Consider the following 18,894-nt stretch of genomic DNA (forward strand, 5'->3'; position numbering starts at 1 on the left):
GGAAATGGAAGTCTTCGAGAGAGCCTTCCCTTGATTCACAGGTCCAAAGTTCACAAACAGCTGTGATGTCTTCCGGAAACTCTTCGTGCGGTCCACGTAGAACTTCAGCGCTCTAGCTACATCTAGCGAGTGCAGAGTCCTCTCAGCCGGCGACGGGAAGAAAACTGGCAACACCAAGGGCTCGTTGAGGTGGAAGTCCGACGGCACCTTGGGCATGAAGGAGAGGTGCGTCCTCAGCACCACCCTCGTGTCGTGAAAAGTCAAGTATGGAGGCTTGCAAGACAGGGCCTGGATCTCTCCACCTCGTCGTGCAGAGGTGATGGCCACGAGGAATGCTGTCTTCCACGACAGAAACTTCAACGGCACTGAATGCATAGGCTCGAATGGGGCCCCCCATGAGCCTAGTTAGTACCACGTTCAGCTCCCACGCCGGGGCAGGGGCCTTCACCGCTGGGAATGATCGGAACAGTCCTTTCATAAATTCCTTCACCAGACGATGAGACCACAGGGACGCCCATCCTGTAGTTCTAGTGTAACGTGAGATGGCAGCCAGATGTACCTTGATGGAAGCGTGAGATAGGCCAGCCTTGGCCAAAGACAGTAGGTACGGAAATACTTGAGGGGCATTAATCCGCAGAGGGTTAATCTTCTATGCCCGGCACCAGACAGAGAACCTCTTCCATTTGTGTCCATAGCACTTGAGAGTTGAGGATGCTCTGGCCTTTGCAAGAACCTCTCTGCAGTCGGCCGGGATGTCGTATCCTCCAAACTCTAGTGCTGCAGGAGCCAGGCCTGCAAGTTCAGCGACTCCGGTTCGTGATGAAGAATGGCGCCTCCTTCTCTGGAGAGAAGATCCGCGTCCGTCGGCAGCTTGACTGGTGTGGACGCTGACAAGTCCAGAAGGTCCGGGAACCAGATCTGCCTCAGCCACGCCGGTGCAACGAGGATCATCCTGCACCGGGACCTCGTGAGCTGGTTGACGAGCCGGAGTAGCAACGGCAACGGCGGGAATGCATAAAGGAACAGGCCGTAACGAGAAAGCATCGCCCATGCTCCTCGGTTGGGTAAACCTGCTGGCGAACCTCCGGCACTTGGAGTTCGCCGCCGTCGCGAAGAGATCGATCTGGGGTTCGCCCCATCGTCGGAAGAGTCGGTCCACTTGATCCTGGCGCAGTTCCCACTCGTGGCACGAGCGCAGCTCCCTGCTGAGTGAGTCGGCGATGGTGTTTTTTATCCCTGCCAGATGAAAGGGTACCAGAAACATCCCTTGGGCGATGGCCCATTGCCACAGATCCTGGGCTTCCTTGGACAGGGCAGGGGATCTGGTTCTCCCCTGCTTCCGAATGTAAAACATTGTGGTGGTGTTGTCGCTGAAGATCCTCACCACCTTGCCCTTGAGGGACGGAAGGAAGGACCTGAGGGCCCAGAACACTGTGCGGAGCTCCAAGATGTTGATGTGGAGAGTCTTCTCCTCCGAGCACCAAAGGCCTCTTGCGTGGAGACCCCCGGTGTGCGCTCCCCAACCTTCCAGGGAGGCATCCGTCGTCACCGTCACCTGGTGGGCCGGGGCTAGGAAGCCTGTTCCCACTGTCAGATGAGCGCGGACACCCCACCATCGTATCGCCTGACGGAACGTTTCGTCGAGCGAGATCCTGTCCTCAAAGCTGCCCGTCGTCTGGATCCAGTGGGCGTCGAGGAATTCTTGCAAGGGCTGCATCCGAAGTCTGCAATGGGGCACCAGATAAATGCAGGAGGACATAATTCCGAGGAGGGACTTGATAGACCTCACTCTGGCCACGTCCGTGGCCCGTAGACGTTGCACCTTTCCTAGGATGGTCCTTATCCTTTCCTCCGACGGTGAGGCCCGCCGCGCCACTGTGTCGAGCTGTGCTCCCAGAAACAGGGCGACTTGCGACGGGACCAGGTGGGATTTTGGAAAGTTGATGGAGAACCCCAGGTCCGTGAGCAGCTGGACAAATTTCGCAGTGTGTTCCACAGTGAGCTCCCTTGTCCTTGCCCGTATGAGCCAGTCGTCCAGGTAGGGGTAGACGTGGATCCCCTGCAAGCGCAGCCGCGCCGCTACCGGTGCTAGGCACTTGGTGAACACCCTGGGCGCCGATTTTAATCCGAACGTGAGTGCCTTGAACTGGTAGTGCCGCCCTTTGACCACGAACCTGAGGAACTTGCTGGAGGGTGACCATCCGGAACTTCTGTGCCTTGATGTATTTGTTTAGTCGTCGCAGGTCCAGGATGGGACGCCATCCTCCTGTCTTCTTCCTCACGAGCAAGTATCTTGAGTAAACTCCGGAGCCCCAAAGCCTCTTCGGGACGAGCTCGATGGCACCTTTCCTGAGCATCGCCCGTACTTCCAACAGCAGTTGAGGGATGTGATTTTCCTTCCTGGCCACGGGAGGAATGCGGGGGCACCTCTTCTGGAACTCGAGGGCGTGCCCCAGGGCCAGGGCGTCCAGCACCCAACGGTCGGTGGAGATGGACTCCAACACGCTGACGAACTTCGTCAGCCGGCCTCCCACCGGGGTGCTTCGGCGGGAGCCCGACCCCAACGGATGGTTCAATCTTGCTTGGAGGCCGCTTTGCCTCCTTGACCACCTTGGCGAAGATGGCGGGATCCACCTGACTTACCGCGTCCCCTGTAGGCCTCCTGCGACGAAGACCTTGCCACTTGACGGTAAGTAGAGGAGCTGCTGCCGGCTCCCTTGGAGGCACCTTGTCTACCTCCGGAGCTCCGAAAGGACGGCCGTCGCTGTTGGAGCACACCCAGTGCACGGGCCGTCTCCGTGTCCGTCTTGATCGCCTGAAGGGATTCATCAACCGCCTTGCCAAAAAGCTTGTTCCCATCGAAGGGCATGTCCAAAACCTTGGTCTGAACGTCCTGGCGGAAATCCGTCGCCCTGAGCCATCCTCGTCGTCTCAGGCAAACGCTGTTGACCAACTGACGGAAACCGGTGTCGGCGATGTCCGTAGCCACCGTAATGGTGTGGTCCAAAGCAATCTCACCTTCCTGCAAGATTTCCAGGGCCTCAGCCCTCTTGGCATCCGGAAGGAAGTTCAACAGAGGGGCGATCTTGAACCACAACTCCCTGTCGTAGCGGGCTACGATGGCCAGGGCGTTGGCCGCCTTGATGGTCGTCGCTGCAGATGAGATGACCCGTCGTCCCATCGCATCCAGTTTCCTACCCTCGCCGTCCAGAGGGGAGGTTGAAGTCGAGGCCGATGCCCACCCTGCTTTCTTCTTGACCGCCGCCGAGTCCGGGGGTAGGTTGCACCCTAAGGCACAAGGGGGCAGCGTCGGGGACCCAGTACTTCTTCTCGTACCGGTCCCTCTTCGCAGGAGCCGTGGCAGGGTTCTTGAGGAGAGCGAGCCCCTCATCCCAGAAGTCATCAAGAAGCTGTACGGCGAGGACCGTCTTCCTTTTAGCCTCGCGCTGCTGGTAAAGGAACCCCTCCTTCTTTTCCTCAGGGCAGAGCTGGACGAGCTCGGATGCCCTGGAGATCATTGCATGGAAGGATCCAATCTCGTCGGGCAGGGAGCGACGGGGGACGTCATCTGTACCCGTCGTAGTCGTGTCCATGCCTGTATCATCCCCGTGGGTAGTGGAGTGGGGGGAACGCAGAGAAGGCCGCAGAGGCGGGAGAGGAGGCCTAGGATGCGTCCTCGTCCTCTTAAGCGGTGGGCTCCCCGAAGGACCTGGCTCTGGATCCTCCGTCGGGTCTGGCTCAGGCTCCTCCGTCGGGGGAAGGGGCAACCTAGTCCTTATCTCCGAGCATAAGGACTTGAAGGCTGACAAAATGGCCGCCAAGGTGTCCTGTGGCGCCCGAAACGACGGGAGCGAGGGCTCTTGAGGAGCCTCGTCTGCGTCACCGTCGCCCTCGTCGTCGCCCTCGTCAGGATCCCTCCCGATGGGCTGGGTCTCCTCCACGACTTGGATGAGCTCCTCTTCAGAGGTCGTGTCCGTATCCACGGCGGCCACCACCCTCTGCCCCCCCTTTCCAATGAGGACTTCGTGGGGGTCTTCTCGATGGGCCTGAAAGACGACTCCCTCCGCGGTGGCAGGGAGACTCTGGTACCTGAGGGCACCTCCACTGGTGTAGCCTCCACAGGCTGAGCCAGGGCCGCGGCGACATCCTCAATCGAGGTCCTAGCAGGGTGAATCACGGCCAACGTCACCTTCTGTACGCCTGGGGCCTTCACCTTCGGGGGAGGGTCCGAGCCTCGCTCCCCCTCTGCCGGAATCTTCGAGATCGACCGGGGCCTCTCCAGAAGCTTTGCCGGGATCTCGGACTTCCTCTTACCCGAGCCAGAGCGTTGGCTCGTGGTCGATGGCGCCGGGGAGGGTGCCCCCTGCCTGGCAGCCAAGGAGCCCGACCGTTCGGCGCTCCCGCTGCCAGCGGACTCGCGGTGCTTAGCCTTTTGTTGGGCCCCTGTCGTCGGAGCACCCTCACAGGACTTAGAAGACCGCTCGGACTTCTTCTTCTTCTCGCCTGGCGGGCTCTTACCTTCCAGCCAGTTGGCGAGACGGAGGTGGTGATCCTTCATGGTCCGCTCCGACATGTTTCCACAAAACACGCAGTCCTTTTCCTTGTGCGTGTTGTCCTCATGGAGACAGTAGAGGCATAACATTGCTCGTCCTCCTTGAAAACGTTCTGAAGCTGGCATCCAGGGCAGGTCCTGAATAGCTTCCGGGGCGTCGAGCTCCCTTTCTCCTGGGCCATGTCCGGGGTAGCCTCGGAACTTGTGGAATCCTCCAAAAGCGTAACTCGACGAAATCTTCACCCTTGAGGGGCGTAGAAAACTCCGAAACGGATCCCCGTTGAGCGGAAGTAGAAACGGTGGAGCTTGAGGCTCTTTGAACCGAAAATCTCCTGAAAAAAAGCGCGAAAACGCAGCAAAAGCTCGAGAGCTAAGCACGAGGACTCCCAACACTTGAACGTGCAGTAAAAATCTGAGGATGGCTGCCAGGGGTGGGGCTTAGGGAGAGGGCAGTCATTGGCTGGGGGCAGTATGACCCAGAGACCAGCGATTGGTTACTACTGAGAAAGACAGATCAGAAACGAAACTGATACTGATTTTTTCTATACCGAGGATTCCCGGCCTGACGACGGGGAATATTCATGAGCATGTGAATCCATGCCAGACCCCATGCTGGAGAATGCTAGTTGCATTGGGCGGTATCCCGGCGGATTTACGGTCTCGGTTCCGCCCAACTCCTGATAGAAGCCATTGAATGGGAGCTATTCCTTTAGGAATGAGCACATGGTGCAGAGGAAAGAGAGATTGGACTGTAGGGTGCTAATGCCAGGACCTTAAGACAGGGAGGGGCGGAGCACTCTCACGAGAAGCAGAAGACACCCTGACCTGGTCCTCTGGGAGTCACATATTTTGGACCACTCTCCAGCAAATTACCTGGTGTGGAGTTTTTAAGAATTACCTGGCAATTGGACAACGGGAGCCCTTCTCTCACATTATATGCAAGCTGCACAAAACTCATCAAGGAAGTGACCTTAAAACGCAGAGACTGAGTGACACATGCATGACCCATGAGACACATTTTGGCAAATACCTATTGATTGAGCGACATGGTAGCTTCTGTTGAGGCAATTCTGACATTCTCATTTTAAGTTATCCCATTTAATTTGTCCAAAACGACCTTACGCAGTCCTTCATTAACAGAGTTAAACTACATATCCGTGTTGTGTCATTGGTGCAGTCTGCTGGTTGTTGTGACATCAGGGTAATAAACGCTGTTGCAAAAGACAAGGATTAGTGGGTGCAGAGTTCACTTTTGGTTTCAGAATTTGGGCTGTGCTAGATACCAGTTCCGAGCATAGGATCTGCAAGCAGAGACCCTGGGTTGTGGTAGGACCCAGTAAACTGGATCCGTAGAGTTGGAGGACCCTATTCACAAAGTCCATGAAGAACAGAGCTTCAGAACAGCAGCCCAAAGGGCTCTGGAGAGCACTAAGGGATTCAAGATAGTCAGGAGAACTGTCCTTTGAGGAGGAGGAGCATTTGCTGACATCAGGGCCAAGATTTCCCACGCAAGAACAAGTAGGTTTTGGTGGCGCAGCAGCAAGCCAATCTGGTTCCAGCTACGCCGCTGGGATGCCCACCAGGACGGATTAGGATCATAGGTCGAGGACACTTCAGGGGGCATTATAAGGCTGAAGGTGCAGATCTTAAAACTGGAAGTACCAGATGGAATGCAAGGAAGAGCTTGCAGCAAGATTCCACAACGGGAGAAGTAGGGTTCGATTGTCAGGAGGATCAGGAGTACCGTAGTCTAGACATTCTCAAGGATCCTCAGAGACGTTCCCATCTATTCAGCAGCTCCCAGGCAAGTTTCAAGATAACCAATCTGGTGAATGATCAAGGCTCCACTCATTTATTTTATACTCGCACCCTGCCCACCAATCCACAGCCGTGCACCTTTCAAAGTTTTGCCAGCCATCCAATCAAAATTGTTGAGCATAACTCCATTTGCACAGACACGCACACAGATGTTTACTGTGGAGCGTAGGTATGTGTAATCTTGCTTCTGAAGTTCCATTTTGTGTGGGAGAAGTGACAAAAGAGTGACAGATATGCCACACTTGAGCCACTGAAATAGTCAGGTACGCGTAGGGTTTTTAGAAGAATTACATAACGTAGCCAAAACGGTAGAGCATGTTCACAAATCAATGCCACATAGAAGATGACATCAGATCAGTAAGCTATATTTTAAAATGAAGTCATCACAGTTACAGTACTGTAGCCACTTAATTACAGACAGTTCTATTACAGTAAATCACAAACATTGAAATCAGAAAAGAATAACTTCAAAAAGAAGCCTGTGTTAGGAACGTTCACTGCACAATGACTGTATACACTGGTGCAAAATAGTCTTATCACCTGAAGGCTAAAACAAACAGACAGCACAGTAAAAGAGCATTGGCTGACAAGAGGGGACCAACATGGGTAAATCTATTGGGGGTTTTATTACTTGTATTTAACTTTTGTGAATCCTACCATTAACACATAAAAGGAGATAAGCATGCCAAAAAAAGTATTACTTATATCCAGACCAGAACCCCTCCACCAGTTTCCCATGGGTACAACATCACTATAATTAACCTGTCCCATTATTGGAAACTTCCCCGATAACTGAAACCCCCACCCAAAGTGGCACACAGGAGTTTATATAGGCACAGATTGTGCTCAATCAGATTCATACCCTCACAGTAACAAGAGAGAAGTTCTTAAGCAAAGAAAGCTTATAGGTGCTCAAGGAATTCTGCTGGCAATACTCCATAAATGGTCTCCAAACATTAAAGTAATTGGAGCTTTGATTAAGTATGTGAACTGTGATCTTCTCCACCACTTATATATCCCATATTTTAGCCTAGCACATTTGGAGCACAAGGCCTTCTTCCGATTATGATTTTTGCAGCTACTAAGAGATGCGTAATAAGTGTTAGCAAGTTGCCTGAGCAAGGGTATATGGCATTCACCAGGATTCCCAGAAAATTAAAAAGGGGGTACTCTGAAAAGGGGAATCCACTAACCTTGTAGATGCAGCATAAAATTTTGCTGCAGCAGCTCTGTATATTAACAAATATGTATATAATCAATTTGCTGCCCACACTATTGCCAGGAGAGCGGTGCATAAAAGTGCATTCTATAAAGTGCTGTTGGCAGGAGATACCAATAGTAACATAGCTCAAGAACACATTCTTTATTCATGGTGCATCGCAAGGATTTGCATTTACGAGTCCAAATATAGTTCCACAAGTCTTCATCAATAGTAGACTCTAGGTCCTGCTCCCACTTAATCATGTATGGCAGCTTTTCCTCAATAGATACCTCCCCCCTATGTAGGACAGCCTGGTACAAGAGTTCCAAGGCTGATGGTCCCCTTGTGCCTTGTTACCCAACTAATAGTTGGGAGATAAAGTGCTGTAGCTGGAAATATTGAAATCGGTCTCTCTCCCCCAACTGAAATCTAGCATTGCACATTTCAAAACTCAGGGGTGAGCTCCCTTCATACAGTTATGAAGTGTGCTAAAGGTCTCCCAGTGTCCAAGCTTTGAGAGTTCCCTTTGACAAACCAGGTAAGCAGTCAGGGTTCCCCAACACAGAAGCAATGGCCTGGGGCAACTAAGCAATTATCTTTGCTTGGAAACTTCTCATTATTGAGAGGTACACGCCTAGGCTCATTCTCCATTTCCTTATAGCTTTGTTCTAATAATACATGGAGGTCCTGGTGAATTTTAATAGGTGATACCGCTTGGGAACTTTGTGCAGGCCTATGCAATGTAGCTGCGAAGGAGGGATTGGTGTGTCTGCTTGCTTAATTTGAACCCTTTTGGGACTGTGGGCCACCTTCCCCCAACTAAGTAGGTGAATGATTTGTATGCTGTACCCATAATCACTATCCCTGTGTGCCTCCATTTCCCCCTTATTCTTGTAGGCAAAGGTTTCATCGATAGGGTGAAAATAAGTGGTGAAAGAGGACACCTACAGTGAGTCCCCTCCCTATCAAAATCGCAGGTCTGCCAGTCACTTTAACTCTTGGAAATGTTCTGTTTCTCAATCAGCATTGATCAGCCGGGCTGTGGACAGAAGTGCGTTTCTTGCAGAAACGCGATAAGACTCTCCTTTATCATAAAGTCTGGAAAGGTGTGACCTTCGCTTAAACGGGGAGCTCAGGTACTGCATGTGTAAGGCGATGATGTGAATGTCAACTGCAGGGTCATTCATAGAGTCCGTCATCCCTCGAGATGTTCGGAAAACATCCAAATACCTACCAAAGGGTCTCAGTGCCTTCTCCTTCCGCTAAGCATGTCAATTCCCTGTCACAACTGCATCTAAAATCCAATAACCACCCCACAACCCCAAAACGTATATCCCCGACAATAACCAACATAGAGCTATTTGCCATCATAGATCTAGTAGTTAACCAGAAGTCGACAGGAACTAACAACATAGAAATGTTGTAGCTCTGTGTATGTCAACATGTTACCCTGTACAGTGAACAGTATTGTAGCAGAGTCCAGGGCTGCAGATCCCCTAATAATGTGGCAGGTAATTTCTTTGGGTATGTCCTCTGAGCAGTAAAATTAATAACCCCCTTCATTTATTATTCACTGGACCTTCCAATTTGCGAGATTTCCCCACTTTCAATCAGGTTCTCAGGCAGGGTTTGTGGTTATGGGAGTCTGTTAGTCCAGTGGGAGGTTAGGCTGGTTAGACACTTCAGAGGTCCTCTGGTAGCAGGAGGTCTTCTGCTTACCAGGGGAAAAATTGACGGTACATGATTTGAAGGATGCAAACAGCAAGGTGCATGGGAATCCCCATTAGCACTTTCTTCTTCCGTAGACATGAAGTCACCCGTGTGAGTCCTTTTTTTAAGCCAAGGTTATAGATGCAAGGCCTTGGTATAGTTAGATTGGAGTCACAGAATATTATCAGCTCGAGTAGTTTCCAGGCTGATGACATTATGTTATCCTTGACAATGTATAAGTTGACTCTAGCAAGTACTTTCATGAGTCTCTCTGAGCCACTCTAGGGTTGAGCATCCTACGGTTCATTCCAGATCCATGGAGCATCATATAGCAGTTGGAGTGCATGCTTGACTATATCCCACAAGAACCCATTTAGGTCATTATCTGAAACGTGTTGGCACTGCTTTCACCTGGATATTATTTTGATGGGACCAGTTTTCTGCATCCTCTGGGCTGTCCTGTAGTGCCTTACACTGTGCCTCGGAGGGTTGATCCTTGAAGTGAAGAACTCCCAGGAGTCAAGGTAAGCTTTGTGGTAAGTATTTATTTCCATAAAATAAAGGCCCTCCTGTAATAGTGGTCTCTCCTTGCAAGGTGGGTGGTGTTCATATATATATATATATATATATATATATATATATATATATATATATATATATATATATATATATATATATACACACACACATACATACATACAGCGCTGTGCAAGCCTGTAAAATACCTTGGGCCTCATTAGGATTTGCCGGTCCAGACACAAGGGTGCTGGTAAGCTCACCAGCACCCTTTTTTCCAAGTCGGCAAACTCTGTGTCTGCCTGTTGTGGCAGCTGTGTCTGACATGTCTGAGCCTGCCGGGCGCAGCGGCCATGGTAGGCAGAATCTTCACGGGAGCACCGGCACTGTTGGTAACGGTGCCGGTGCTCCTGTGTCCCCACTCCCATAGAGTTCCATAGGACTCTATTGGAATGGGTACTAACAATTTGCCGGCACCTGACTTCCCGGGCTGCCACACTCATAATGAGCAGGTGGCATCAGGAAGTCAAGCACCAGTAAATTATTACGGGTCCGGTGCCACACGCAATCGAGCCTCGCCTGATGCTGTTTCCCGCCTGCAGACACACATTCTGTCAGTGACCACTGGTGCGATTCCCTCCGTCTGGACTCCCCCACCCGCATGGTAGGAGACGTTCACTTACGTGGCGGTGAGCCAAGACATTTACTCTGCTGTCACCAGCGAGATGAACCCTGCCACCATATCGAGGGAGAACTGCAGTGAGCTGCACCCCATGTCAGATCCCGCAAACGCAGACGCATACCCTGACATCGAGGCGTGGTCCACCTGGCTGGAACCCCCCACCCACATGGTCAGAGGCACCCTCCCACATAGGAGGAGCCCCACAGGCACTTGCTCAGTGGCCGCAGACGAGACCCGCCCTGCCACTGCATTGAGGGATAGCAGCAAACGTGCTCTCCCTGAGTCGGGGACCGCCATCAGGAGCAGGCTGCTCCCCAAGAGTCCTCACCAAACAGTCTCGGCTACACAACAAAAGCAGGGTGGGGGCGAAATCCTCCCTGGGCCCCCTACACAGGAACACCACCAGACTGGCTCCGAGACGGGGAACATCTGCGGGGGAGTGTGGGCCCACCGCGCATCGATGGACACAGTGCTGAGCATAAATCAATCCGGCACAGAGCAACATACTCAACCCCAGAGGGGCAGGCTTTTTCACCCCACAGCGCCGGTGGGACCCTAGAGAGAGTGCATAGTCCTTCTGGGTAAATGCTACACACCCGCCCCACATCACACCACAACATTGCGAGCAGGCAGATTAATCTGGGTCAGTGAACCCTACGCTATCCCTGGGCCACCATGCCGTGGAGGATCTACCAAAGATGACCACCTTGGTTGCACCACCGAGTTCTCAAACTTCACCAATACTACAGTCATCAGCACAAGATTGCTGGTTCTTACAGGACCAAGTCCAGACCGGCCTATACATCCAAGGCCCAACTAACGCCGGCTCTACCAATGGGGACACCCTATGTCTTTTTGTTTGTGATCACAGCGGACCCGGGACACACACACAGCTGACCAATAGGGCTGTCGGAGTGGGTGACCAGAGTGCTATGCCACATGAAAATCCAGACAATACCACTATACCAACGGCAGACGTTGTAGACGACGACCCAGCTCCGCGTCGCTCTACGAGACATAAGGCGACAATGAACGTCCCAGCACAACTACAGGCCATCCTGGCAAAAATGAAAATCATCGGCCAGCGGACGCAAGAAACCAACACCACGTCCAGGAAATAAAACGCGACCTGCAGACTGAATGCACAGGCTGAAAGGACGAGCGCATCAGCTCGCTCGAGGACAACAACATTACTGCGATGTCTGAACTCGATAGGGTAATTTGGGAGGTACATCGTCTCGGAGCCAAGTTGGAAGACCAAGAAAACAGGTCCAGACGCAACAACCTCAGGATGGTAGGCCTTAAGGAGAACGCAGAGGGCCCAGACCTCAAAACATTTATGTAGAACTTCCTTTAGGATGTGCTCCACATAGATAACCCCCGCGACTATACCATTGAGAGCATCCATCGGGCACCAGTCCCTAAACCGGCACCGGGGGAACACCAAAGAGTGATCACACACCGACTTCTGAATTTTCAACATAAGAAGGCTATCCTGAAGGCATACAAAACTGTCGGCCAGGTGAAAATTCGGGTAGTTCCAATATGGCTATTTAACACTGGAAGATTTTAACCATCTTTCCAATGCACTTAAAGGGCAAGACTACAGGCACTACCTTAAATTCCCGGCGGTGTGGTGCATACAGCTTGATTGACACTGGCACTCGTTTGAAAATCCCAAAGATGCTTGTCGATTTCTGCCACAGCAAAATATAACCACATCTAACTTCCCACACGCCGTCGCTCAAGGGACTCAAGCACCTCGGTCTGCGACATCTGATCAACATTATCCCCGAAACAAAGGCAGGCAATAAAGGCCCGGGAGGGGTCTCAAAGGCCAGGATCACTTGCGGCAGGCGTCAGCGAAATTAAGTTCCTACCCACAGATGAACAACAAGACCAGCACGTTGAATGTAAAGAGATGGTGAACAGGTAATGGTATCTTACTCAAAAGATTGTTTGGACTGTATTATATCACACATCGTGAATGGAATTGATTGATGCGTCAACATGTCTTTTCACCAAACATTGCTTTTTATAACACACATATAGACCATGGAAGCAGACACCAGTGATGCCGGTGAATGCTTGTGTAACAGAACCGAGGACAATTCGGTAATCGTCACAACATAGTGAACAGCATATTAACAAGTACAAAACAAAACGAAAAAACATAGTGTTCTATCACTATCTCGGATCCTGCCCGTGTATGGCTCCGGATGGAACTCCAAGATACTCCCCGGAAGGCCCCGCATTGGCGTCTTAATATGCAAGCATTAACTTACCCAGACTTCACAGGGACATCAAAGCAGACATGGCTGAGTTCTGGAACTCAAACCTAAATTCCTCATATAACGCATACGCTTGCTAGGACCCATTCAAGGCCTTCTTGATGGGCCAATGCATATCCAGATGGGCATAAAAGATAAGGAAGCTCGGCCCCTTACTGACCTCATTGCTCTTGAGAAACTGCACAAACACCCAACCAACAGACGCTTACAGGCATGCGCGAAATTAAAGATATAACAACCACCCGAGTCCAAAAATCATATTCAGTCTGGTCCCAAAAAAACAACCTGGAAAATGACAGCCCACTGCACTTGATGGCACTCGTCCTGAAACAACGGCAAGGGGCCCAAACTAGCACCAAAATTCGGGATGGGGGTGGGAACTCCATTGGGGGATGACATCAATGCCCAGTTCGCCGAGTATTACACAAACTTATATGCAGGCCCTGAAATTATACCTTATCATAAGATGTAAGAATTCCTGGGATCCATTGCTCTACCCAAGGTCACACTAGCCCAACAGGAAGCTCTAGCCGCTCCCATCTCAGCGGCAGACATAGACCGCGCCAGACATAGACCGCGCCATCCATGCCACATTACCGGGCAAGGCCTCGGAGCCAGACAGAAGCATGGCCGATGACATTGCCCCCAAACTAGAAGAAGTCTTTGCCGAAGCAAAACGTAGAGGTCCGCTGCCACAATCAATGCTGGTCGGCAAACATAGTGGTATTCCACAAGAAGGGGAGACCCCCAGATGAGTGCAGCTCGTATCGACTTATATCACTCATAAATTCCGACCCAAAAATCTTAGCAAACTGTCTAGCGCAGAAAATAGAGTCGGTCCTGCCACACCTCGTACACAAAGATCAAACCGGCTTCATCTGCAAGAGGTACTCTGGGGATAACGTACGCAGACTGCTACATATCATTGCCAGCGACTCGGAACAGGGGGGCACAATCCTTGCAGTTGACACCGAGAAGGCTTTCGATAAGGTGCAATGGGACTTCATGTTTCTGGCCCTCACAGAGTATGGCCTCCTTCTGGCTCTTATCGACTTGATTTGCCTACTATATACTGAGCCGCTGGCTACAGTGACCACTAATGGCATAACGTCGGCTCCGTTTGGCCTCCATTTGGACATTTGGACCCCCGTCAGGGATGCCCGCTATCACCCTTAACCCTATCACTAGACCCGGTGATGGAACAATTGCGCACAGATCCTCATTGGGAAGGTCTTTGGAGGGGGAAGGAGGAACATTGGGTCTCCCACTACTCTGATGACCTATTGCTCTATATTGGTAGGACTCCTGCATCTCTGCCACGGGTCCCGTATCTCCTACAGGAATACGGTCCGATGGCAGGGTACCAAGTGAACTTGGCTAAGTGCGAAATACTCCCATTATGACAGGATATCCCTTGGGACCCAGGGGGGGGGGGGTGGCCCCCTTTTGGCTACACCTACACCATATCACATACCTTGGGGTCAAAATCAGTGCATATACTGGGAACCTTAGCGATCTTAACTACCCCCCCACATTGGAACAAATCTGCGCTGATCTGTTAAAATGGAAGAGCCTGCCCCTATCTCTAACGGGCAGAATTAACGCAGTAAAAATGAACTCTATGCCCAAACTTATCTACCTGGCTATGATGATACCATGCAGCCCTGACTCCAAGATGTATAAAGAACTGGAAACCGCCATCTCCAGATTTGTGTGGCGGGGCAAGAAGGTGTGATTACGTTCACCCATCCTTGACGCTGCTAAACCCGATGGGGGACTCACCCTCCCATCATGGTGGAGCTATTATCAGGCCGCACAAATCTGCTGTGTGAAACGGTGGATGAATATGGGAGATGTCACTAGCTGGAGGGTCATTGAGCTGGCCTTGCTGGCCACGCAAACACCTGTAGAAATCCTTGCCACCCCCCCGGCTCAACTTCCACCCCTGAATAAGACTGCATCCTATTCTGAGCCTGATGTTAACGCAGTGGCATAGATTACGCTCACAGCAGGGAATAGATACCAGAGTAGCACCCACATGGATGAGTATAGGGACACTATTTTCAATCGGTTGCAAGCATAAACTCCATCCCCGTCAGATTACTAGATCTCCCAGGTCAGAATACTAGATATTTGTGAATGCCCGAAGCTGCTATCATTCCAAAATGAACGCTCACTATTGGACCTCAAGGTTGGGCAATGACTCCAATAGAGATCAGTGTGTGCCATGATATCACAATATACCACAGAATCCACCTGCAAAACACCCTACCCCCTGTGAACTAGAACTAGAGCACCAACGGGAAACCCACCCTTCTCGCCTTCTACTCTATGAGCATCCCGAAGAACGCCAATAGGAACTAAGCTCTGGCGATGTCCTGTCCCAGATCTCGGAAACCTGGTGGAGACGGTAGATATATTTTGCAGCCATACCGGGCACCTTACAAGAAAGTCCAGTGAATGTATTACACACCGGCCAGAATGCATAGAACGGGGCCGACACTCTCTCCTCTCTGTTGGTGCGGGTGCACGGAAATAGACACTATGGGGCATATATTGTGGTCCTGCCCGAGGCTAAAGTAATACTGACAAATGGTCCATAGGCAGGTGTCTGCGCACTTCCCGGAAGCGGCTCTGTCACTATCACCCAACTCCATGTTGTTTGGGGCCAATCACACGGATTGGCACGTGGATTTGTTGGTATGCAGGGCCATAAACATTATACTATTCACCGCCCGCAAACTCTTAGTCCTACAATGGAAATCGACATTTCCACCCACAAAACCGCAATGGTCAGACCTGCTTGCCAAGATCTGCACCCTGGAAAGAAACACATTAATGCGGCTGAACCCAACTAATACAATACAGACAGGAAAATTCTGGGAGCTGTTAGACCCATTCATATAGTTCCTTACAAGAAGGCCATAGAAACACTTTACCCTGCAATAGAGTACGATACTAGATGGCCAGATCCAAACACTATAGTGCTACATGCCTGCCTGCAATCACCCCAGCGGCCTCACACAAGGTAACCTATATGATGCAGCCAAACAGACGTTTATGCACATCTCTTGTTTATATTTTGTGACCCAACCATACCATGGTTTGGTTTAGGGGCAAGCAGGTTTGGGGGATAGGCCCGGTTGGCCCTGGGGAGAGAGATTTGTTGAGTATGCATAGGGTAGCATGTTGTGAAAATGCAAATGGTGGATGCTTAGATCGCGCTGTCAAGGTTTTGAGCATATTTTCGTTTGCTGTTGAGGGGACCCTATGGTTCTCTTGATCTCTCAAGCTTATTTGATTGTGTTACTGGGTATGACATGTATACTACTGTTGGAAAAACTTTAGATGAGGTGTAAAAGGCAATTAGTGCTCTGAAAGTGGGTAACGCCCCTGGCTCCGACGGCATAAGGCCACAGGCCTATAAATGGTTGCAAGGCTGATGTGCCCCTATTTTATTGGGTGTTTTTAATGTGATTGCCCAAATACAGCTGTTGCCGGTATCATGGGCCAGGAGTGTGATTATTCCTGTTTATAAAAAAGGGTCGCACTGTGACCCCCCGCCCATTGTTATCGTCCTATATCCCTCCTGGGTACGGCTTGTAAGCTATTTGCAAGTTGCCTCGCAGTAAGATTGGAGGATTGGGCGAGGTCAAGCAACATGCTGCCGAGCCACCAGGCATGATTCAGGAGTGGGACAATAGATCACTGCTTTGTTTTAAATACAGTATTAGAGAAATGTGTGGTCATTAGGCTTGGCTGGGTCTTTGCTATATTTTTGGTTTTGGCAAAGGCCTTCAACTCACTTGATGGGTTTATCCTCTGGAATAAATGTAAACGTTGAGTACCAAGGGATTTACTACAACACATTATTTGCTTATATTCTAAAACGTCAGCATGTGTACGTAGCTGATGCTCTGGACAACCATTAGAATTCGATACCAACATGGGTGTTAGGAAAGGTTGTCCGCTAGCTCCCCTGTTATTTATAATCTTTTTTTAAAATCAGATTTGTATCCAGTAGTTATTAGGGTCTAACATTTAAACCAGTATTCAATGAATGTAGCTACCACGCTCTTTTGTATGCAGACAACACAATATTGCTGGACCTCACACCAAAAAGGCTTGATTATAGTCTGAGCTATGCTGCAAGCTATTTTGAAACTCATGGCTAAAACCAAAATATTTGCATTTAGTACTAAAAATTACAATTATGTCTGGAAGATCAATAATGTGACTTTAGAGGTTGTGGATACCTATAATTATCTAGGGATGGTGTTTGTCAAAAATTGCAGTTGGGGTGCCCATCTGAGAGTGGAAGTAAATAAGGCACAAACAGGACTGAGGGGTTTGGCCTGCTTTTATTATAAGTATGGACGGCATAGGCTAGACAAATGCCTTGAGGTCCGTCAGTCTGAAGTTAATGCCACCGTTTTATATGGCTGTGAAATGTGGGGACATTTGGACCGCATGGCTTTGGAACACATTCAATATTGTTTCTTACGAAAGGTATTGGCTCTTGGTCCTAGCACTCTGGGGAAGCGATGAGAGCAGAACTAGGTTTGCCCGCTATTGGCACTGTAGCCATGCGTAAATATCTGCATTATATGGCAAAATCTTTCAGTGGTAGTGTTGAAAACCCAAATATTAAAAACACAATATGGGAAATGTCGACCTCATTTCCCCAGGTAAAATACCCTTGGTTAAAACAATGTATCTATTTAAGTAAGCCCTGGGCCTTGGATTATACGCAATTGTTTAATGGGGAAATAAATGTGTTGATTTTTTTTTTTTTAAAAGGGCTTGCTACCTAGACCATGAAAGAATGTTAAGTTATAGCACTAATTTACATTCATTGCAACATTTGATTGCTGCCCGACATGTACCGCTGATTGTGATTATACAAGTGCGGTTCCGGAATATCGAAGGATTATTTTAATGGTGCGACGAAATGCATTACCTCTGAAGGGCTGTATGTATACGTTGGCTCGCAAACACCAAGTTGTGTGTGTGGATCTGGTGATCCTGAAAGCATGCTTCATTTTATGCTGATCTGTACTAATTTGATTGATATTCGAAGACTGTGGCTTAGGGACGATTCTATTAAGTACTGTCACAGTTTGTTCACGGTACAATAGTAAATGCACTTACCTACAGATGTCTTTGGGTTTAGGACGAGGTAGGAGGATCCCCGATTCTGTCCGACCACTGAGTGGAGACAGAGAGTCGTGCAGATTGGGGAAAAATACTTAGGATGGAGAAAAAAAAAACACAGTGTGTCTCAACTTCAGTTTGTGGGATGATGTGGGGTCCAAACAGGCTTTAAGTCCAGATGTGTCAGAAATAGCAGCAGTTTCGGAAGAATGGTAATTCAATTTAGGAGGATGTAGTCCAGAAGGTATCCTGACGGAGGAGGTAGAGTAGGAAGTAGAATCCCTGAGTGGTTGAAAGGTAAGTGTCAATTAAGGAGCAGAGCACCGGGCATCTGATGTAGGCTGCAAGTCTGATAATGAGGAGACGAGTGGAGCGGGACGCAGGGATATAAGGTGATGCAAGAAGCACTGAAATGGAGAGCATTAAGTGCGCGAGCAGCGCAAGGTCTGACAACGGATTTCTGCAGTCCAGAAAGAATGCTGCCGGCAGGCAGTGTCAAGAGGGGATAGAGTCATGTGGTGGCAAAAGAAGGAGGCAAGACTAAGAAGTCCGATCAGGCTGCCAGTCTCAAGAGCGTAGCTTAACTGGAGAGGAGCGTTCCGGACCATGTAAAAGAGAGGAGCAGAGGATAAAGAACAGTTCAGGAAGGGAAGAAAGTGAAAGGCGCAAGGAGGAAAGGAAGCCGGGTAGGCCCGGCGAGAGTCAGGAGGAAAGTAGGGAAAAACAAGGCGTTACTGAGCTCGGGACGTAGGTTGGTGGTGGAAACAGGAGGAAGCCGGGCACTTGCACAGCAGACTGGAACGAAGATCGCCAATTGTAGCAATGCAGCGTACAGCTGCTTGTGTCTCATTTAAGTAGCAAAGTTTGTTTGCCGCTCTGGACTGCACTTTTCCTTCATGCCTGTGTGCCATGGTGCCGGCCAACTTGGGTGTGTTCTTTAAACATAGATGTACAGGTTTAGATTCCACTT

At 50.1% G+C, this 18,894-nt stretch overlaps 1 protein-coding gene across 4 annotated transcripts in view; it reads right to left on the reverse strand.

The window, feature by feature from the left end:
* The window catches only part of SANBR (SANT and BTB domain regulator of CSR), a 1,021,507-nt gene that overhangs the window by 891,864 nt on the left and 110,749 nt on the right, over nucleotides 1-18,894 (reverse strand). The window lies entirely within an intron of this gene.

Source organism: Ambystoma mexicanum, chromosome 4q, assembly GCF_040938575.1.
Source record: "Ambystoma mexicanum isolate Mex_15411 chromosome 4q, UKY_AmexF1_1, whole genome shotgun sequence".
NCBI lineage: Eukaryota > Metazoa > Chordata > Amphibia > Caudata > Ambystomatidae > Ambystoma > Ambystoma mexicanum.